Genomic DNA, 23,789 nt, shown 5'->3' on the forward strand with positions numbered 1-23,789 from the left:
AGGAGTGGCCTAAGAAACCTCACATTATGCAATCTGCGACAATTTGAGCATCACAATAATAATGACTGCAATTGAGCAAATACATATTAAATGTGTTTAAATCCATGAGTTCTTAATAAATCTCAAAATATTCTTATAGGTCATTCTCATCTTTGAAGAATGAAAGAAAATCTCAAAAAAATGCTAGAAGAGAAACAATCATTCATCTTGTCTTTTATTCACTATCTTGGTACTTTAAGAGAAGAGTTAATTAATGGAAGTTTATTTTATAGAAATATCCTGCATAATGCAAGAAAATGAAAGATGGAATTAAACTATACACATTTTGCAACTCCTAATGAATGATTAGATCTAAGAAATGATTATCAATGTTCAATACAACAAAAAGGGTAATAGTGAGACATGTACCTTCTGATGAAAAAATACAGTATCCTCTAGCCAACACAAAATTAAAATGGAATCTGTTTAAGCCTGGTGATTTTACTTCCAATTTGCTTTTCAGTATTAAAATGACAAAGGGGCATGTGAAAAAGCATCACAAGGTTATAATGGGCAAAATTCAGACCATAAGTACTCTACATGATAAAGAATTTAGTGTCTTTAACAATATCAACATTTCAGGGGAAAAAAAAAAGATGAGAGCAGCACCTGAAGATTGAAAGAGATTTAAATGAAAACCAACAAATTATTGTAATACGTGGATCTTATCTGGATCCCAAAGCAAAAGGTAAAAACCAATCAATCACAAACCGGAATATATAGCACACATTGACTAGATACTCCATGAAATAAATAAATAATTAATTTTCATGTGATAATGGAACTCTGTGCTTTCAAAAAGCCCTTATCTTGGCCAGGCATGGTGGCTCAGGCCTGTAATCCCAGAACTGTGGAAGGCCAAGGCGGGCAGATCACCTGAAGTCGGAAGTTTGAAACCAGCCTGGTCATCATGGGGAGACCCCCGTCTCTACTAAAAATACAAAAATTAGCTGGGCGTGGTGGCACATGCCTGTAGTCCCAGCTACTCGGGAGGCTGAGGCGAGAATTGCTTGAATCTAGGAGGCAGAGGTTCCAGTGAGCCAAGATCGTGCCATGGCACTGCAGCCTGGGAGACAGAACAAGACTCTGTCTCAAAAACCAAAAATCAAAAAACAAATCAAAACAAAACAAAAATGTCCTTACCTTTCAGAAATGCATAATGCAATATTTATAGAAGAAATGCTGTATCTCCTTGGTTGGGCTTGAAATAATACAGATGTAAGGGTGTGTAGATATACTGAAGCAACATTGGCCATGTAATGATATCTGTTAAAGTTGAGTGATGGCTCAGTCTCCCCTCTATTTTTGTATATGTTGAAATATTTCCATAACAATAATTTTGAAAATCCAAAAAGATAAATAAATTTGCTGTGTATATTATTTAATGAGGCACCTAAACTTGAAGACCTAATACAGAAAATAGAAGAAAATAACTACAAAATATCTCGTATGTGGACACAATTTTGGTGGCTGAATATTTACAATAGCTCATTAAATGACCACATGATACAGTCAGATGAGTTTCTTCTCTCTTCTTCCTTTACACAGACCAGCAACTCAAAGTTGCCTATTAAAGCTGAAGTTTTTTGTTTTTGTTGTTTCATTTTTGGGGATTTCTTTGTGTTTTAAGAGTAAGCCAGTACCCATACATCGACTGTCATTCACACAGTGACTACTCCAGAATTTTCTATAAAACAGAGTTATGAGAAGCTTTCTGGTTAAAAGTATAAGTGAAAGCCTTGTGCATGCTAAGAGACCAATGATGAAATTGTATTTATTTAGCAAGTTTACTGTTTGAAAGGACTTATGAAAATGATGATGAAGTTCATAGGCTAGCTAAGATCTGTTCACTAACTCCATTTGCCATTCTTTGCACCAACCACTGCCCTTGCATCTATTTTAAACGACATTCACAAGACAAGGGTATTCTTGCCTGGAAAAAGGAAATAAACACTGCTTTTTTTTTTTCTTTCTCCACACTATTACTCAAATAAACATGCTTACTCTTAAGAGATGGGGTGCTGTGACTATCCTGTTTGTCTTACATACAACTTGTAGGTAATGGAATGCCAGTGAATTACCTCATTTTATTGTTTCTGGTTCATGGAAGGAGGGACAGAGCATTACCTAGAGCCAGATGGCCAATGTTCAGAACCTGGCTCTCTTTCTTACTTGCTGTAAGAAAGAAAATTTAATTACTTTCCTTTGGTTCTTCAGTTTCATTATCACAAAAATTAAAATAAAAATAGGATTTCTCATTTGAGGATTGCTGCAAGGACAACAATCCTTATTGTTTAATTAAATTAATAAAATTTAATTGCTTTTAATTTAGCAATTAAAAAGTTTTAACACGTAAGAAGTATTTGATAACTGTTGTCATTTTCATCGTAAGTTGTTAGACGATAAGTTGTTAGAAGACTTTCAAGATTGTGATTATTTGAGATAAGGGAAAAATAAATAGGACACTTGAAAACTCTCAGAGAAGAGCATAGCCTCACTGGGCTGAAGAAGTGTTGGACAGGGTGGCATGTGACTGTGTCTCTGCTCTTTCATGATATGATTATGCAATCCAGGCATTAATTAGATCTTGCCTCATTAAATCACAGATTTCTTTCTTTCTCTTTATATTACTACAAAACCAAGAGGGGGAAGGTGGATTATCGTGAACAATTAAAAATTGAACATTCTTATCTTTTAAGAATGAACACTTGGAAGTGTCATTCTATAACGTAGCAAAATAGTCATTGGATATTGCAAGATGCTGTGTCACCTAGAACACAGAATTGTTAAGATTTCTTAGAAAATGGAAAACGTCCATATATCTGTATATTAATTATAAATGAAATGCCTGGGAAAATTTATATCTAATTCTAAATGTGTTTTATTTGTAGTATAATGTGTCTAAATATCTGTCCATATCTCTGAATCTTAAATACTTAGGAAGAATATTTTATGATATCTCCCCATTCTAATGTCCTAAATGTTAGTTTATAAATAGAACTGTAAGAGTCAATTAGAGTTGTTTCAATTAAAACATGGAAATCACTCTGCTGAACTCTACAGAGATCAGTATACATTGCCACAGGATATGTTATGTGTTTCTTATTATTTCAATATGAAATTACCTCAATTCCATGCTGTCGATTTGCTGACCATGGTTGTAATTAATCTTCTAATGATTAAAAAGAAAGACTTGTTTTGATGTCAAATAAATGAGGATAATAGCCTCTATGAATTTCGCAAAAACCAATTTATTAAATTGGTCCTTACCATCTTGGATAGCTTCCAGTAGTATAGATGAATGAAATCCAGCAATGGAGTATTTCCTTTGAAGATAAGACTTATACATGAAAAGGCTCTGGAAGGAATCCTAGCTTTTTTTCCACAGTGGCAGTAACTATAAAGTTAAATATTGTTTAAAATGGAATTGCAAAGAATGAGGTTAAGACTAAAAGAGATGAAGGACATATTTGATAATATTATTTTTAAACATAAGATATTTAACTCCCAGAAGTAACTTTAAAATGTCTAACAATTCTTAAAATTCACTTTTATAGAGTGTTGCCTCGTTACACATTCTATTGTAATGGCTTTTTTATATTAGTATGTAACAAAAGATTTAACATTATGTGATACTTTTCCATAAAGCACTAAAAAATACAAAAAGTGTGACATCAAAAGACAGTAATATTATGAAAGCAACCATTCATTACAACAATTATAAGCATGTTTCTGCAGAAATAGCTGTGATATTTTGTATAATTATTTATTAGTGACAAATGTGGGCCATAGAATAATTCCAAGCTCTCCACAATTGTGTTTTTGTTTCATTCTTCAGCCTCAACTCTCTCATGCCTTGTTCATACACTTCTACTTAAATAGTACCAGTTTCTTAAATCCTTTACTAGACACAGACTTTGTTCATGCTCATCTTTTCAGCTGAATGCACTTCTTTTTTCCTTACTCATGTATTGTATTGTCTATTGTGAAAACAACACAATTGACAAATTCCTTCCTTCCTTTCTTTCTTTCCCTTTCCCTTCCTTCCTTCCTTCCTTCCCTCCCTCCCTCCCTCCCTCCCTCCCTCCTTTCTTTCTTTCTTTCTTTCTTTCTTTCTTTCTTTCTTTCTTTCTTTCTTTCTTTCTTTCTTTCTTTCTTTCTTTCTTTTCTTTCTTTCCTTTCTTTCTTTCTTTCTTTCTTTCTTTCTTTCTTTCTTTCTTTCTTTCTTTCTTTCTTTCTTTCTTTCTTTCTTTCTTTCTTTCTTTCTTTCTTTCTTTCTTTCTTTCTTTCTCTTTCTTTCTTTCTTTCTCTTTCCTTCTTTCTTTTTTATTTTTTGAGACAAGGTCTCTCTCTGTTGCCCAGGCTGGAGTACAGTGGCACAATCATGGCTCACTGCAATCTCAACCTCCTGGGCTCAAGGGATCCTCCCATCTCAGCCTCCTGAGTAGCTGAGACTATAGGTGCATGCCAGCATGCCTGGCTAATTTATTATTTTTTGTAGAGATGGGGTCTAACTATGTTGCTCAGACTAACTTTAATTTTGAGATTCAACTCTAGAAAACATTGTGTGCTACCAGATGATATACAATGTGAGGACAACATACAGGAAAGAATTGATGATGTTCTCCTTTAGGCTAGCACCATGCAACCATACAGATTTTATTTCAGCCTTTGTGAAACAGTAACAAACTGATATTTAACAAATCTGCCTCCTCATTCTAAACCACCTTCCTTTCTTTCCATGTTGCCAGTATTGAGCCAACTGAATAATTGTCCAAGGTGTGCTACAGTTTAGGTAAAATTTTCTGTTAAACTATTGTATCCTTATTAATTGGCTATTTCTTTCAGGTCAACACACCTCAATTTGTTCAGGCTTATGTGATTTTGAAATAATTTAAGATATATCGGAACATTGCAAGCAAGAACTATTGATTTCCCCTGTGTCCACCTAATCTTGAGGATACATGTAACAGAAACTGTTGGAATATCATACCCTATAGAGCAGTGATCTTCAACAAAACTTCCTGCAGTGATGGAAAAGTGTATATCTGAGGTGCCCAATATGATAACCACTAGTTATATGTAGCTATAGAGCATTTGAAATAATAAATGTGACTGAGAAAGTAAATAGTTTTATTTAATTTTACTTAATTTAAATTTAAATAGCCATATAATGTATAATTAGTGGCTACCTATTAGCTCTACTCTGGAGTTAGAAGATAGTTAGAAATCAAGTATTTTCAATGCCACAACGGATGCTAGCTATGCATCTTTATACATTGCCATTTAATTAACTTCATAAACGAGTGTTTTTCCAGTCACATTGCTGTGCAATGGGAATTCAAAGATAATATGCATACACAGAATTCTAGACATTTTTACTTTCTAAGGAGCAGTTGTGATAATATTTACCTCAAAAGTCACACACATTTGAATAATAAATATTTGCCCGTATCAGTTCACCCTGATCAAAATTAGATAGCTTTGCAGACGAATGAAAGAAGGGAACTGAGAAAAACAGATTGGGCTTCACGAAGCAGAAAAACAAATATGAACAATAAAGTAAAAACTTTGATAATAGAAGGAAAAGCTTCAAAATGAATTTAATAGGATCCAGTAGCAGAAAACAGATATGACTAGAATGATACACATTCTAAGAAATACTCTTTTAGATTTGCTCAAATTTATTTTTAAAACATTTCAGATTGTATAGATTTTGACATACTGATTTATTCAATATTATTTCTTCTAGCCTATGCACCTGGTAAGAGTAAAAATTATGTCTTGCTTTTTCAGGGTACCCTTTCACCTGGAATGCTGCTTGACCCATAGGAAGTCCTTAGGAAATATCAGATGAAAGCCGGGCTTAATCACTGTGTCCTGAGCACTGTAATATAAAAACATTAAATCCACATAAATAACATATTGATGAAACTATATGACTTACAATAAATATTGGCAGCATCATAGAAAGAGCAGATCATTAACATGGAAGCAACACCAATATAACTTTCATCAGCAGCAGGATATAACAGGAATAAAAGAAATATATTTCAAGTGACAAAATATACTAGTAACCAATAGCAGCAGTTTGTTGCTATTAGAAAGCCAGAATTCAACAACCTAATTTTCTTTTTCTTTCTCAGGGGATAATCACTGTTTTCATGTGTGACTTTCCTCCAATGTATATATATATACACATATATATATACACACACACACACACATATGAGTATGTCTGTCTGCACATGTATGTGCTCATGCACAGTTCTATATGTTTTCATAAATTATTTTATTTTTTGTTTAGACAAGAAAGGAAGAGAAACCTCAGAAAGATGGTATTCCTGATGGACAGAAAATGGTAAAAGGTGCTTAGGACTATCTCAATATTTCATTTTATTAAATATATTTTAAATAAGTAGGACTATATATAATCTATGAAGACTAAAGGAAAAGATATGGCTCCTTGTTATGTCATTAGCCACATATTTTTTCAATTGATTAGAATATTTTATAATTAAAAATGAAATAAAAATATATTTGCTGTACAAAAACTAAATTTGTGGTGCTGTCATATATTTCTAAAACATAAAATGAATGTGGCATAAACCAGTTGTATATAGATTATCATCAATATACAACTTTTATTGCACAATAACCACTATTGAATCCCTAAAAAGACACAAGTTAATTTAAACAATTCTTTTTTGGTATGCTTTGTCACACAGAACACAAAATCTTCAAGATTTCTTTAAGGTGGATTCTTGTATAAAATGGAAAACTCCCATATATTTATGGATTAATGATTTATACATAATATGCTTGGGAAACTGTGAACATATTTCTAATAACTCCATATACAGTTTTCCACATATTTATTGTGACACTAGTTTTAAGTAAGTGCCAATTTACGCTGTTTAAAAACCAACCATAGAAGTGTTGAAAGTGTTATTTCTTTAGAAAATAACAATCCTTAGAAAATGTATTTAAACCTACTGTAGATATGTGTATCTACGTTACATTGAGTTTAGAAAGAGTAGCCATTAAATTAACATGTTTAATTTCTCATTAATTTACACTTGAGCAAAACATAGCAAGTGTTTATTATAATTGTGTCCCCTGTTCATAAAATGTATACATTTTTATTTGATAGTTGCCTTTACCAATTTTATAAATTTTCTTTTATTACCATTGTCAAAAGATGGCTTGTTGAATTTTTGCCCATGAAAGATTTTATTCCAGCATTGAGTCATATTAAAATATGAAAAAATTTTAGTTGGCAGGAAACACATGAAATCAGCAAAGTTAAGAGAACATAGTGGTATTGAGGGAATCTGGGAAAATACTGCTTATCTAGCATCAGAACCATTGCTGCCCAGAGGCAATTTTAATTAGGCCACAATTCATATAGCAGAAAGCAGTTTTGTAATTACCTTCAAATGACCAGATGATATAGAATTCTAAGGAGAGTTGGCTATTCCCAGTAATGAACCAATTTGCAATTGACTGGAATTTTTATGTAAGGCATTTATTGGGCAAACAATATTTAAAAATATGTTACTTCAAATTCATATCCGTGTAAATAGGTGAATTTTAGTAGCTTATTTCAGAAGATGTAGAATAAAAAGAATTTAAAAACAAAACCTACCAATTTTTAAAAACATTCTACTTAAAATTAACAGTACTATTTATAAAACTGATAAATATTTACAACCCTTAACTAAGTTTTAGATTGGACCATAAAAATTTTAATTAATTTGAGTATGAGAATTATATTAGTTAAAATCTGAAATATTTATTAATGGTGAGTAAGGAAATAGAATTGTATTAGTCTGTTCTCATGCTGTTAATAAAGACAAATCTGAGGCTGAGTAATTTACAATGCAAAAGAGGTTTAATGTACTCATAGTTCCACATGGCTTGGGAGGCCTCACAATCATGGCAGAAAGTAAAGGAGGAGAAAGGCTTGTCTTACACGGAGGCAGGCAAGAGAGCATGCCCAGGGGAACTCCCTTTTATAAAACCATCAGATCTCGCGAAACTTATTCACTATCATGAGAACAGTATGGGAAAGACCCACTCCCATGATTTGATTACCTCCCACCAGGTCCCTCCCATGACACGTGGGAATTATGGGAGCTACAATTCAAGATGAGATTTGGGTGGGGATACAGTCAAACAATATCAGACATGCCTCATTTTCTGATTCAGCGTGCCTACAGAGAATTCTTCCTTATCAAATTGACTTAAAAATCATAACACTTTCTTAATCTTTATGTTTGCCTTTTTCAAAAGATAAGTGACTTTACTACATTAACATACTATCCCAAACCAGAGACATAGCTTCTCTAAACTATAGATAAATAAAATTACTATGACATAGGCAGAAAATATGATGGTGAGGTCTTGTAATTTATCTAAAAATATTTTCATTCCTCAAGATATAAGCATTATCAAGAGAGTAGAATTGATTGTCTGTGAATACAGAAAATGTTTGAAATATTATGGGAAATTAAGAATGTCTACATAAGTACATTTAACTTATAGTTGCAATTACTGTAGACTTTATAAAAATTAATCCTTACAGTTAACTGTTATGACCTTCACTTAACAGGTGAAGAAAAGATATAGAAAAATTGAATGATTTACCAAGGTATACACAGATAGAAACATTGAAAACTAAATTTGACCCTAAGCGGTTTGCTTTCATAGCTGACATTCTTGACAACTGTGCCATGATTTCTATTTATACTTTGCTGCTTATATATATTTTATAATACATTTTGATTAAAGCAAATGTATATTAAATATTCACATCAATATGTCAATACCTATAAGGAATTCAGAGAATCACCATACCTCTCTTGTTCTGAGAATTTAAGTAGGTAGAAAACAGAACTAAAACATTGAAATATATACACATGTTTATGCTAATATATATTACTTTGGAACATGTGAGATATTTTAACGTGTATTTGAGCACACGTAACCATTACTAACTGATTATATATACGATGAATACATAATTATTGCAATATTTGAAATACAGAGAAAATACTGTTGGGAGGCAGTTATTTATGGATTTCTCTCATTTCTAACAGGTCTTATGATCAGACACTCTTTCTGCCATTGTTCTAGATTATCTGATGATTGGAGAGTCAATAGCATTAGGAAATAGATACATTGTCTCCCTAGAGAGGAAAGGACAGGTTTGTTTACAGCCTCAGTAAAATAAGATTATCTTTCTCCAGAAAATGGGCAGATATGATATCTGCCCTCTGTATATCGTTTGGGTTTACTTCTAATAATATAAACCACTGCATAGGCAGACATCTATCTTGCTCACCTACGTGACCCCTTTCAGACCTGCGGGCAAGTGGAGCAGGCACACTTACATGGTTCATGCTACCATGTAATGTGTAGCATGTGTACATGTGCTACACATTTACAATGTGTAATAAACTGCTTTGGCCTCCAACCCAAGAATCTTGTGTTTTGACAAAATCCATGAAATTTTGATAGGCTAACATTTTATCTTGCAAATAAAGTAAAATCTCAAACCCTTCAAGGTTCTTTACAAATATGGCATTTAACAATAATTCAGGATCTAGACCTACCAACCAATCCAGAATGTTTAAAAAAACATTAATATATATTTTAACAGACCTGCGGGCAAGTGGAACAGGCACACATTTAACAAATGAAAGAGAAAAAGTACAATAGATCAAAATTTTGTCTTAGAAAGAAATGCAAAATTGTAATTAGAGGTATTTAAAAATAATAACAATATACTTTACATAGTAAAAATTATGTAGATTAGACAAATTTGGATACACGAATTTGTTTATAAAGAAAGAAATGGATGAAAATAGTGGAATTAACTATTAATTCAAGAACTGAACAAAGGTAACTAACAAGAGCTCAATGTAGACTATCAAATTACACCTCACGAACTAAAAGATCTTTTTTTAAGGCACACAATCCACTACTAATAAATCTAATAAAGAAAATAAATGTCAGAAAAAAAGTCACATTCACAACATCAGAAATCAGAAGATGAATATAAAAATGGATAGAGCATCAATTCCAGTAAGTATGAGAGAAATAGTCACATATTCTGTGCTAATAAATTTGAAAATCTGGAAGGAACGGACACTTTCTCAGGAAAATGTGAATTAGAGATTACCATGTGAGAAAGAATAGAGCATCTGCATAACAAAACAAAACAAAAAAACGGCATTGAGACTATTAAGGGAATTTAAGAGAAAATATCAAAAATATAATCTAAGTTGTTTTAATGAGCTCATGAAAGTATGAGGTATTGATAGATTAATCTAAATTTGGCATTATGATTTATTAATAGGGTATACACAAAATGATTACATGCAAATGTGTAATTTCATCCTGAGATCAATATCAGTGATTGCTTTGTTAACTTTACTTCACTAGCTTGTTGTAATTGTTTTTCTATGTATTTGTTGTTTGTTTATGGGCTGTTACTAATGTTGTGTGTGTAGAATATCTAAAAGAATTCTCCAAAACCAAGCAAAGATACCCAATCCCACTTACTCAAACATAAAGTTATCAATGCTAGATTTACATTGTCTTAATTCTTAATTCTTTTTGAAGAAAGCCATAGGGAAATTATCTGGAAAATAATAGACTGGGTAACTTATTTAGACTTCAGAAATTTCTTATAAGATTAGAATAAAACCTATCTCCTTTTAAGCTTTTTATCCTTTTGATTTTTCTCATCTAACTTTATATAATCAGTCTCAAGGCCAACACTATCAAGATTCAGAATAAGTCAGTGTGAAAGATATTGATTTCTGGATTGTTTAAAATATCAATATTAAAATTAGACATTTTTACGAAAGAATTTTTTCTTAGCAAATAGTTAATGAATGTTCTCTAGTATTTTTCTCTTATGTATCTGTCTCTATATCATGAACAAGTATCCATAGAAATACACAAATTTCAGTTCATAATTCTTTGAGTTTAGAAATAAATTATCATATATTTTATATTAATGATTATATCTTATTATATAATATAGCATTATGCTTGCTAGATATAAAGCTTAAAAATATATGCTATTTAAATAACACCTCCAAAGTGGAGCATTAAACCATATCAAATCCTTATTTTGGGAAGTTAGATCTGGTTTGGAAAACATACATTATTTGAAGAAAAAAACCTGAGAACTCTATGAAGAAAGAAGTTGAAATAAGAATATTTTTGTAGATTGAGCTTTTTGCATTATTGAAAGTAATTTCATTGTTGCTCACTCTATATTTGCCTCTTGCTCCAAAATAATACTTCTCTGAGGAAATATTTACAAGTCAGCATAAAGTATTTTATTCTTTAGAACAAATGTACCAACTTACCTACGTCCATTTCAGACATTGAAAACAAAATGAACTGCATTTATCATAGGCCAACCCGCAATTGGGAAGCTGGATCCAAATATTTGTTATTTACATAATGCATCAGTCCAGAAACCAACAATTTTGCTTGCAGTTTACTAGTTCCTACCTATTAAGAGAAAAATAGAATAGAAAGAGGAGACAGGGAAGAAAGAGAAGAAAAATATAAAGAAGAAATGGAGGAGTATACTCTATGACCTGTACTTCATCTGCATCAATGGCCCATATTGAAAATTTTTGTAGTATTTGATACCTAATATATGTCTCTTTGCACATGCAATGTCTCATCTGGTCCTGTTTTCATATTATTGAAATATACACTAAATCTCATTAATTATCACCATTAACTCAGCCATTATTCATAGGCAGCCACAGCTTTCTTTTTATTGGACAATTACAATAGCCCCCTAACCGTTCTCCCAGCTTCTAGTATTTCTCCTGTTGTCCATTCTCTGTATAAAAATCTTAGTGAGCATTGCTCTATTCTTGAAATATTCCAAACGATTATTTTTCCTGTTTCTGGAAATTTGCGCTTCAGAATTTTACACTTCCTATTGTCTCTATTTTGCCCCTCTTCCCCCTCATATGTGATTGTATTTGTTTTTACTCTCATCTGGCTTAAATGTCATCTAATTCCAGAAGATTTTTTTTCTGGCCACCCTAAATTATTATCTTTTCATTCTCTCAGAAAACAATATTTTAGATTATTGAGAACATATATCATTATTAGAAATTATTTTATTCTACTTTGTCACAAATGAAATATAAATTTACTATGAGAAATAAGTACTTTATAATTATAATGAATAATTTTGAATATCTGAATTGGCAATTAAATGGATAAATGTATTTATTTACTCGATAATATTCATACAATATAAACAAATAAGAAAAAGATTTAAACCATTGTAAACCAGCTTTGATTAAAAACTATTTTCTCTTATTTTGGAAAGATACACAAATAAAAATCAAACATACAAAAACTTATGGAACAGATTTAGAAATAAAAAATGCATATCTCATATGGAGTGTTTGAACTGCCCTAGGTTAGATCATAACAATAAGAAAAAAGTTGTCAATCAAACATTATTTGGATTTTCATTATTTCATTCAGTAATCATGGCAGACCAATTAAATGTAGCATTTGGCATCCAAGCATTGTATTTACCCATTTGTTCACTCATCTGCTCATCTATCAGTTTATTCATTCAATATTTACTCAATGTTATCATGTTCTAAGTTCTATACTTAAGAGAATGCAATTTCAGAAGAAGCAAACAATATGATAGAGCTCAAGGAACATAAACAATAATTCTAATGAATGTATAATTCGATAATAATTATTGCAGAATTACATTCAATAAACATTAGTATAGTTTGGATGTTTGTCTCCTCCAAATCTTATGTTGAAATGTGATCCCCAATATTGGAGGTACGACTTGGTAGAAGGGTTTGGGTAATGGGGGAGGATCCCTCATGAATGGCTTAGTGCCCTCCCCGTGGTAGTGAGTAAGTTCTTTCTCTGAGTTCACGTGAGATCTGATTGTTTAAAGAGTCTGGAACCTCAATCCACCTTGATCTCTCTCTCACCATGTGACACTGCCTGCACTCCCTTTGCCTTTTGCTAAGACTGTAAGCTTTCTGAAGACTCACCAGAAACAGATGCGGGTGCCATGCTTTCTGTACAGCTTGCAGAACGATGAGTCATCCCTACTGCTCCAATTCCTGCTGTTGATCAAATGGCTTCAAGTACAGCTCATCCCACTCTTCTGGAGGGTGTAAGCCATTAGCTTTGGTAGCTTCCAGGTGGCATTAAGTCTGCAGGTGCTCAGAATGCAAGCATGAAAGAGGCTTGGCAGCTTCTAACTAGATTTCAGAGGATGTATGAAAAAGCCTGGGTATTCAAGCAGAAGCCTAACAGAAACCCCTGCAGAAACATTATACTAGGGCAGTGCCAAGGGGAAATATGAGATTGGTCCCTCCCATGGAGTACCTACCACAGCACTGCCTAGAAGAGCTGTGATACTGGAACCACCACCCTTCGGATCCCCAAATAGTAGAGCCACTGGCAGCTTGCACTCTGATCTTAGCAAAGCTGCAGACACTCAACTCCAACTCATGAAAGCAGTCACAGAGGCTGCACCCTGGAAAGACACAGGGGAGGAGCTGAGGAAGGCTTTGGGAGGCCACTCCTTGCACCAGTGTGCCTGTGGAAGCAGGACATGGAGTCAAAAGACATTATTTTGGAACTTTAAAGCATAATGACTCCCCAGCTGGGTTTCAGACTTTCATGGGAACTGTTGCCCCTTTCTTTTGGCTGATTTCTCCCTTGTGGAATGGTAATGCATATCCAATGCTGTATCACTATTGTATCTTGGGAGTAAATAGTTTTTTTTTTTTTTTTTTTATCTCACAGGCTCATAGGTGGAACAAACTCATGTCCAGATGAGATTTTGGACTTGAGACTTTTTTGGGGGCCTGGAGCAAGTTAAGCCTTTGGAGGTCAATTGGAAAGATGATTGAATTTTGCAATGTGAGAAGAGGACATGAGACATTGGGGGACAGAGAGGGAATGACACTGTGTAGATACTTGTCCCTTCAAAATCTCGTGATGAAATTTAATCCCTAATGTTGGAGGTGGGGGCTTGTGGGAGGTGCGTGGGTCATGGGGGTGTATCCCCCATAAATAACTTGGTGTCCTCCCCACATTAATGAGTGAGACCTTGCTGTGGGTTCATATGGGATCTGGCTATTTAAAAGAGGTTTGGACCTCTCCCCTCAACTCCTTCTCTTACCATGTGGCACTGTCTGCTCTTTTTGCCTTCTGCCTTGATTGTAAGCTTCCTGAGGCCTCACCGGAAGCAGAGGCTGACAGCTTGCTTCCTGTACAACCTGCAGAACTATATGCCAAAATAAACCTCTTTTCTTTATACATTACCCAGGCTCAGATATTTCTTAATAGCAATGCAAACTGACTAACACAAACATAAGATGTATTACAAGTAAGGCCTAGTAAGCAATAGGATTTAATATTTAGTAGTGTTTTATCACAAACCTCCACAGTATCATCGGTAGAGGACAGCAAGATGATGAGAAAGACTGAAATGAGGAATCTTCACTGGGGCTGTCTGATTTTTAAATGTTTGCAAAGCAACTCAAATGTCAAAGACATAATCTAAATGTATATCAGATGCAACAAAGAACAGAATAATCAGTATAGAAAGGCATATAAACAATGATTTAAAAGAAAATTCAAAAACTCTGTCACAGCATGCATGGGAACCAACTTCATTATGGAATATTACTTAGAGGAACCCCTTCTGATGTAAATGCAGTCATGCTTCACAGAGTAATATGTAAATGTACCTTTTAAAGTTCCCTGTCTCAATTATCTGGATAGAAGCACTATCTTCCTTAAAGAATAAGAAACTTTTGAAGTAGATATTGAAGATTTCTTATCACACTTGTGTCCTCTATAGTAATTACTATACTTGTCTGGGTAAATAATAAAAGTTACCAGATGTGTTGTGAAAGTTAGCAGTTTAGAATCAACTTTCTTGTAAAATAAATATGAAGTACTTGAGTTTTTATTAAACTGTACTTTATTTATTTAAGCTTATTGTTGTTGAATGTATTTATTGCAAAAGAAAAGTGCTAGCAATGAATGGAATAAAATGTATTTGTTTAAAAGTGTTTTATTTATACTGTGCACTAAATTTCTGCTACTCAAATTAACTTTGAAGAGCAGGAGCACAGGCATCAGCTGGGAGCGATCATTTCCATCAAGTTCTCAGGTGATGTCCATGTTGCTGGTCTGTGTACCACACTGTAGCCAGGTTAGAATGAATGATATACCCACTTTCTATATAGGCTAATCTGATAGCTTGCTCTGAGTTTTACTACAGTATTGTTCACTCTCAATTTTCTTATATTTTTGTCAAATTAGCCCAACTAGCAGACACTTCTTGTGGCTCAAATGGTACAAAGGAGAGCTCAGCCTATTATTCTGGAGGGAGCAAGCCATTAGCTTTGGTGGCTTCCAGATGGGATTAAGTTTGCAGGTGCTCAGAATGACTTTCCGTAGTCGCTTTTCATACCCCAAGACTTAGTCAATGTGCATGACAAAACTGGTTGTTTCACCAAGCGGCTAGCAGAGACAGCAACATGGATCATTTATTTCATCACACCCTAAGATCAGAAGGGGTGAAGGACTGACTGTGCCTGCTCTGTCCAAGTGAATTTATTTTTATCAAATAGCCCCCTACATACTCGTTCTGAAAGGGAGATACTAGTTTCTTCACATTGTAATGGGTCTGACAAAGACAGAGTTTAGCTGCAGTATTCTTTCAGATTTAATTTCTGAAGTATGTGAGAGATGTGTTCACAGTTTAAGTCTCTCACAAATTACTACATTAGACATTGGTAGAATCTAGAAAAAACAAACTTGAAGACTAACAAATCATTAGGTTAGTGCAAAAGTAATTGTGGCTCTTCCAATTAAAAGTAATTTTAGTCTTAAAATTTGTTTTTTCTAATGTATCATGTCTAATTTTAAAATTATTATTAATTTTTTTTTTTATTTTATAGAGCCAGAGTCTCCCTATGTTGCCCAGACTGGTATTGAACTTTGGAGCTCAAAGAATCCTCCCACTTTCACCTCTCAAATTGCTAGGATAACAGACATGAGCCACTGCACCCGGTCTAAAATTCTTATTTATAGTGTACTTCATCGAAACTTTTTAAAATGTAGGAGAAATGTTACATCAGATATGATACTGGGCATGTAAGAAAGCTGGAAAATACCAGTCACCCTGAAAATATGTGATTTTGAAGAAATAATGACTGAAAATTTTCTCTGATATCTAAAAGAACAAAAATTACTAAATACCCACATGGAAATACCATATTTGGTCACCCCAGACTAAGTGGAATTATCAAAAACCAGAAACAAGAAACAGGTTACCTGAAATTAAGTAGTAAGAGACCTCAACAGGACCCATAGAAAAAGGAAGACAGTGGAAGATTATCTTCAAATTTCTGAGGAAAAAAAAATGTCAACCCACTACTATTTATTTGCTTCTGCTAACCTTCAAGAGTAATAGCAAAATAGACATTGCATGCAAACAAAAGTGATAGACTACTATTAGCAAGCCTTCACTAAAAAAACCCAGGTAGTGAATTTTCCAAGGAGAAAAAATATGAACTTATAAAGATTGCACTGAATTGGTAACGGCAAATTTGTAAACATAAAATGTATTTCACAAAATGACACCAAAAAAACCTGCAAGATCAGTGTTATGTGAATAAGTAGTGGAATTTATAGAGTTGAGAAGCCCTGAATTTGTTCTTTTTTTCTAAAAAACTATTTTGCAATCTATGGTTAGAAGAAATAGACACAGTATTGTCTATTTTTGCAAAGCAAGTAGACAATTTAAATTGTGAATAAATACAATTTGTAAAAGCTGTTTTACCATATGTAAAAGCTAGAACAGAGTTTGACACGCATTGACTAAATGGCTAGGCAAAAGTAAATATATGAATTTCTTGGATATGAGAGAAAAATGGTTGAATAGGAGTTTTGAATAAAAAAGAAAATTCTGAAATGTGTGCTAGTATGGCTATGATTTTAATGAATTCTTATTTATTGTAAATTGGCTAAATGATAACAGTTACATAGACCAACATCCATTCTCCTTCTTTAGAAAAGTACGGAAGTACTGAAGTATTTTAGGGAAAGATTTCCAGACAAAACAGTGATAAAAGCCTGATTTATTGGGCAAAGTATTTTCCCATGGCTAAAAATGTGAGCCATGATTCAATTAATTCTGAGGAAAAAAGAGAAGACATTTGTAGAAGTCTCTGGAAATATTTTTTTAAATTGGATTGTATTTCTATTCATATTGTATTTTTGGAGGAATATAGAAGTCACTTTTTTTGCTCCTTTATGACACTGATTGAACGAAGATATAGAAGCGATTTGCAGGTATTTTGTAAAAGAGAACAAACCTTAGAATGATACTAATGCCAGAAAATGCAAAACAAAAAGTTGACATCGAGTTGCTGACACAAATATACATTGAAGCTAATATACTTCTAGAATTCAGTTTATATTAGCCAAATAATAATCTTTCTTGTTTAAGCCAGTTTGACTTGGCTTTGGGCCCTATTTGTTTGTATGCTTGTGATTTCCTTCAATGCATTGCATATGAGACAGTTAAGAGTGGAGCAGCCAGGAATCCGAGTAACCAGAGCTTTCGGAAACTTCTTACAGAGATATTGAAGTTAATTTAGATTAAATTAACCTACCTTACAAGAGGTATATATTTGCTACTAATTTCTGGAATTTCAGGTTTAGACAGTGTTATATATGTATAATATATGGTGAGTACAGACTTGTTGCCTCTAGTACATTATAAAAGAGACAGCACTGTTCACTAAATGTTCCTTTTGTTTTCCCCATTATTTTTCCATTCTTATAATTGTTTCCATTGTCAACACAACATTTGCACCAGACAAAGTTAAACATGCCAGGAAGGCTTTATTTACAGTAGGGGAGAGAAGTCAGAACTCAGTCTGAGCATAAGTGCTCAGAGGAGAGTTTTTAAGAAGTAAGTGGGAGGATTTTAGGCCATTTGTGTTTGCGAATTGACTTTACCCAAAGGAAAAGTAAACTTTCTTGTACTTTCATGACAGAAGGCAAATTTACAACATGCAGTAGAGGGAGGTGTTCACCTAAATTAGGCATCTAATCTCACATGTAAATTAGGAGATAAGATCACTCATTTCCATGATATTTACATTTCAAAAGGATGGTTCCCAGATCCTTGGGAAAAAATCATTTTGGGTTGTAAAAGTGGCTGTGAAAAAGATGTACATCTCAAAAGGGCAGACAAATAATTTACAGTCACAAATTCCCTAAAATAAATCCTCTTAGGAAAGGAAGGTCAGGGGCTTAGATGCGGAGAGGAAAAAGCCTTTGTGATGCTCTGTGGTTTTGAGGAAGTGTTTAAAACTGTTTTAATGATCATCTAACCAGTAGTAACCAACAAAACGCGAAAAAGTCACCATCTAATCTTCTGGATTTCTCTTTTGGCTTCTACTGTAGTTGAGCCTTCTAGGACATGAATCCTTAATAGTTTTGGACTTCGAGTAATAATGTAGAGTATAGCTCAACCAAGGACTTGAGTTGGACATGAAGAATAAACAAAATAAGTGTTTATTTTAAGCCACTAATACTTTTGGTTTCTTTGATACTACAGCATTATCTGGCATTGCCTGCCTAATATAGGTCTTGCTTTCAGTAGAATGCCACCTCAGTTAAGTCATTGTGTGACACAAGCTTCTCTACAGGGAGTGGAGGATACAATTAGGAAAAGCTGTAGATGTCACTCTTGAGCAGTAGTGGAATGGTTGGCAACAACTTATCTGTGAAATATCTTGTGAGACAGATTGCACGTCCAATTATTTTGTAGCTGTAGGGAAAGAGGTCAAAAAACAAAGTTCGCGTTTTGGGGTTTTATTGACTAAATTTTATCAAGCATTACCAGAAAGATGAGTGAAGAAAGGGATTGCTGAACAGCAGAAATAAAATGAAGTAAACACTTTCTGAAATTTTGGGCTTTGATGCTATGAAGCTCAAACAGTAAAAGCTATAATTGAGAGGCAACACTCTATCAAAACTCGACATTTTGGCCAAGACAAAAATGAGAGTGTAGCTTTCCCATTTATTGCTAAAAATTCTCAGAAGATTCAAGTGCCTCAGGGCAAAGATCAGATCACTCTCATAGAGAACAGTTAAACCACAAAACCAAATTAATTTATTTAGAGAATTTCAGGCTATAGTTTTTCCCCAGAAGCCAAAGAATTTGAGTTATCAACTTCAAATTTGAAGACAGAATAAAAGATCTGTGGGTAAGAAATTACATGTAGAAAAAAAATAGATATGAAAGGAAAATAAAATATCGGGACCCCAAACTCACTACGCCAAAAGGAACAGTTAAGCTTGGAGACTGAGGCTTGCAGAAAACTGCCTTTCCCTTTGTTCCTAAACATACAGCTATAGATAGAAGGCTACATATCTCCCCAGATAGCCTCCCTCACCCTGACAATGAAAAATTAACAGCTTATCTTCATGAGGCAAGAGGAAACTAGAAATCCTCCCCCCATCGCCGCCCCTGCCCCTTAGAGGAATACATATTTGTCATCTTCCTCTGCTCTATATTTTTCTTATGTAAAGTGCAGATTTACTAAGCATGACATGAATAAGTAATTGTTCTTTTACTCCCTCCTTTTCACATGCAACATGTGGATTCAGTGAGTGCTAATCAAAACCTCAAAGGAATGTAATGGCCTGTCTCATTTGTTTACCTCCTCCCACCTTTTTTTTTTCTTTCCTCCTTCCCCTCCTGCCCACCTTCCCCCTTTAAATATTGAAGTGCTCAAAACTCTTTCTGGAAAAAGCGTTGACCACAGATTCTACTTGGCTTGTAATTCTTTTTTTTTTCCTTTCTTTCTTTCTTTTATAATTAACCTGAACAGCTGGTCGTAAAGAGCTAAGTTTTGCAGCGACCACTGAGGACTTGCTGAGTGGGTAGTGATGGGTCGGGGGCTTCTCTCATGGGCACCGTACCAATATATTGCCAACCACTGGGGCCAATGCCATTTTCATGAGCCCCCATAAAGGTGGTCATTATATGATGGGATTGGAAAGAGGCAGGGGGAATGCACCAAGAATCTGTGGATAACCTGTCACTGAGTGGGAACAGTTTACAGACCAAGAGGATCTCTCTAGCCCTTGAAAGTATTGTCTTCCTTTTTTTTTGTAAGATACTAAAGCTCTTTCTTTCTTTCTTTCTTTTTTTTTCTTACTATACTTTAAGTTCTAGGGTACATGTGCACAAGGTGCAGGTTACATAGGCATACATGCGCCATGTCGGTTTGCTGCACCTATTAACTCGTCATTTACATTAGGTATTTCACCTAATGCTATCCCTCCCCACTCCGCCCACACCACAACAGGTCCCGGTGGGTGATATTCCCCTTCTTGTGTCCAAGTGTTCTCATTGTTCAATTCCCACCTATGAGTGAGAACATGCAGTGTTTGGTTTTCTGTCCTTGGGATAGCTTGCTCAGAATGATGGTTTCCAGCTTCATTCATGTCGCTACAAAGGACATGAACTCATTTTTTTTTTTAATGACTGCATAGTATTCCATGGTGCATATGTGCCACATTTTCTTAATCCAGTCTATCATTGATGGACATTTGGGTTGGTTCATCAAAAAGTGGGCAAAGGATGTGAACAGACACTTCTCAAAAGAAGGCATTTATGCAGCCAAAAGACACATGAAAAAATGCTCATTGTCACTGGTCATCAGAGAAATGCAAATCAAAACCACAATGAGATACCATCTCACACCAGTTAGAATGGCGATCATTAAAAAGTCAGGAAACAACAGATGCTGGAGAGGATGTGGAGAAATAGGAAGGTTTTTACACTATTGGTGGGAGTGTAAACTAGTTCAACCATTGTGGAAGACAGTGTGGCGATTCCTCAAGGATCTAGAACTAGAAATACCATTTGATCCAGTGATCCCATTACTGGGTATATACCCAAAGGATTATAAATCATTCTACTGTAAAGATACATGCACACGTATGTTTACTGCAGCACTATTCACAACGGCTTGTAACTCTTAATCCCTGGTGCATTCACAACCAAAATAAGCCTCCAAACTGATTGACAACTCTCTCAGGAACCTTTTCAGTTTACACTACATGTACACATGCAAACTATATCTTTATAAGAAATGTATGTATAAATATTTACTAGCATATAGAATGGGCTGCCACCAAATAAATAAAAACGTTTACTTTTTTTTTGAAATAGTTAAGCTGCTAAAACAAATTCAAACCTGAAGTAATAATATTAATTATAATAGTAATAATGCCATTACAAGTAATGTCAAAACTGCAATTACTTTTGCAGCAATCTAATAGCAAAGAGATAAATAGCTGTTACTACTATAGACTTTGCCCCTTTCCCATGAATCTTTTAATTGAAATGAGTTTAGAAAGCTGAACAAGTCCAAAATAGGGAGATTCCTTCTAGCAAAGCCAAACAAACAAACAAACAATCAAACAAAAAAAATGAATACAGTAGTCTCCCTTTATCCCCAGTTTTGTTTTTTGTGGTTTCAATTACCCACGGGCAACTGTGGTTCAAAAATATTAGGTGAAAAATTCAAGAAATAAACAATTCATCACAGTGTAATAAAATCTCACACCACCCCACTTTATCTAACCTGGAAAGTAAATCATTCCTTTGTCTAGTGTATTTGCACTGTTTCAGTAACCATCTGGTTATCAGATGGAATGTTCTAGTATAACAACACTTGTGGTCAAATAACCCTTATTTTATGTAATAAGGGTCTCAAAGTACAAGAGCAGTGATGCCGGCAATTCAGATATGCCAGAAAGGAGTCATAAAGTGCTTCCTTGAAGTGAAAAATGGAAATATGTTAACAATAAAAAAGACAATAAAATGGTATATTGAAGTTGCTAGTATCTATGGTAAGAATGAATCTTACACCTGTAAAACTGTGAAGAAGGAAAAACAAATTTGGAATATATAGCGTTTGGTACTATATGTGATGTTAGGTATCTATGGAAGCCTTAGAACTAACCTCTTGTGGATAAGAGGGAACGATTGTAAGGGAAAGAAGAATCTCTCTGAGTGCAGGACCAGGACAATAGAATGCAATGCACTGTGGCACAAGACCTGTACATCAGAATCAGAGCCTAATCAATGAATACCCACCAACACTACGATGGGTGCTGCTCACAATGCCTATCTAGGATCGCAGAAAGCTGTAGTCAAAGGACTGTTGAGAATCTTTCATATCTCCCTTTCTGATCAGGAGACTTCAGTGCAGATATCCAGTCTTTGTTTCACTATCTAATATTGGGAATTTGTAGAGGGAAGATAACTTGTCCTATAGTGCAAGGTTTTTCAGGTTAATAAGAGCCACAGCCAGACTTGTCATTGAAATCCCTCACAGCACCCAGAGATTCTATGATTTGAGCTGGATGTAGTGAATGAATGAATTTTTAGGTTGTTTTCCTCAGGGATGGCTGAGTGTGTATTATATGTTGTAATAAAGAAAAAAGGACACAAACAAACACAAAGAGGTGTTTGGCAACGAAAACATAAAGCAAAATTATTGGTCACCCAATAACTCATTTGCTATTGTATATTAATCAGCCCTTTTCCATTTGAGTGTGGCCATAAGACAATTCCTCCCAATAAAATACAATGCTAGAGATTGTATGTTACTCTACAGTTTTATTGGCTCCTAACACAGTGTATTGTGAAGTCACATATTGAGATACTGTTATAATGAATTATAATGAATTAGATTCTTCATCCATCTGAGCCCCTGGGTCACTTTATGGAATAAAGGACCCTCTCAACCGCAGGCATATTTCCTAAACTGTACATGCATTTTGAGGGAGAAACTAATGCTTAAGTCACAAAGAGTTTGGGGATGAGTTTTATCTAGACTAATACATACTGGAGTCATTGAGAAGAAACATACTGAAAGACAATTACTATTCTATGTTCCTATTCTATTTTGAAACCAATCCTTTTCTCTCAAGCATGTACAACTATAATCATGTACCTCATTTTCCTGAGAAAAAAAATTATTTCCACTTTTTTTCTTTTTCCTCATTCCTACTTAGCTCTTTAGAAATGCAGGTATAACCTCTACCTTCTCTTCACCAGACACTCTCTGAATTGCAAGCTTATATAACTATGTGTGTGCTTTGAAGTTCCAGGGACCAAATTTTACAATAAACCAGGTGCCTCTGGAATTTTTTCCCACCAGATTACCTCGAGCAATTTACAACCTAACTCTGCCCCAGAAGGTGCCAGCCAGACTGCCCAATAGACAAGACACTGAAGTGAGTCACAAAGACCCCAGACCTCCTCATCCCCTCCACTGCATGCCTTTTACACCAAGTCCCACAACCTCCTTTTTTTAAAGAGACAAAATCTCCCTGTGTTGTCCAGGCTGGTCTCAAACCCCTGGGCTCAAGCAATCCTCCTGCCTTGGCCTCCCAAAGTGCTGGAATTATAGAGCCACCACACCCAGGTCCAAGTCCCCTTTTATAAACCATTGCCTTCTCTCTAGAAATTGGACGTGATTGCTTTGAAAGGGAATCTAAACATTTCTTGATTACTAGGTTTGGTTGATAAAGTCACCGTCTTTCCACCAGACCTTGCTCTTGTTAAGTGAACTCTGCAAGTGGTGAGTAGCCAGACC

At 34.5% G+C, this 23,789-nt stretch overlaps 1 long non-coding RNA gene across 2 annotated transcripts in view; it reads right to left on the reverse strand.

Annotated features, from left to right (window-relative positions):
• Positions 1–3,398: 3,398 nt before the first annotated feature.
• The window catches only part of LOC105481686 (uncharacterized), a 171,235-nt gene continuing 150,844 nt past the window's right edge, over positions 3,399–23,789 (reverse strand). Inside the window, exons 4-7 of one of the 2 annotated variants that reach the window (XR_003018023.2) lie at positions 13,119–16,502; positions 11,427–11,574; positions 5,801–5,926; positions 3,399–3,436 (exon numbers count right to left, since the gene is read on the reverse strand). This is a non-coding gene — a long non-coding RNA (uncharacterized lncRNA). Of the gene's footprint in view, positions 3,437–5,214; positions 5,927–11,426; positions 11,575–13,118; positions 16,503–23,789 lie in introns of those variants that run through there. The other variant, XR_011614710.1, reaches the window with a different exon arrangement.

The sequence above is a fragment of the Macaca nemestrina genome, chromosome 16 (assembly GCF_043159975.1).
Source record: "Macaca nemestrina isolate mMacNem1 chromosome 16, mMacNem.hap1, whole genome shotgun sequence".
Taxonomy (NCBI): domain Eukaryota; kingdom Metazoa; phylum Chordata; class Mammalia; order Primates; family Cercopithecidae; genus Macaca; species Macaca nemestrina.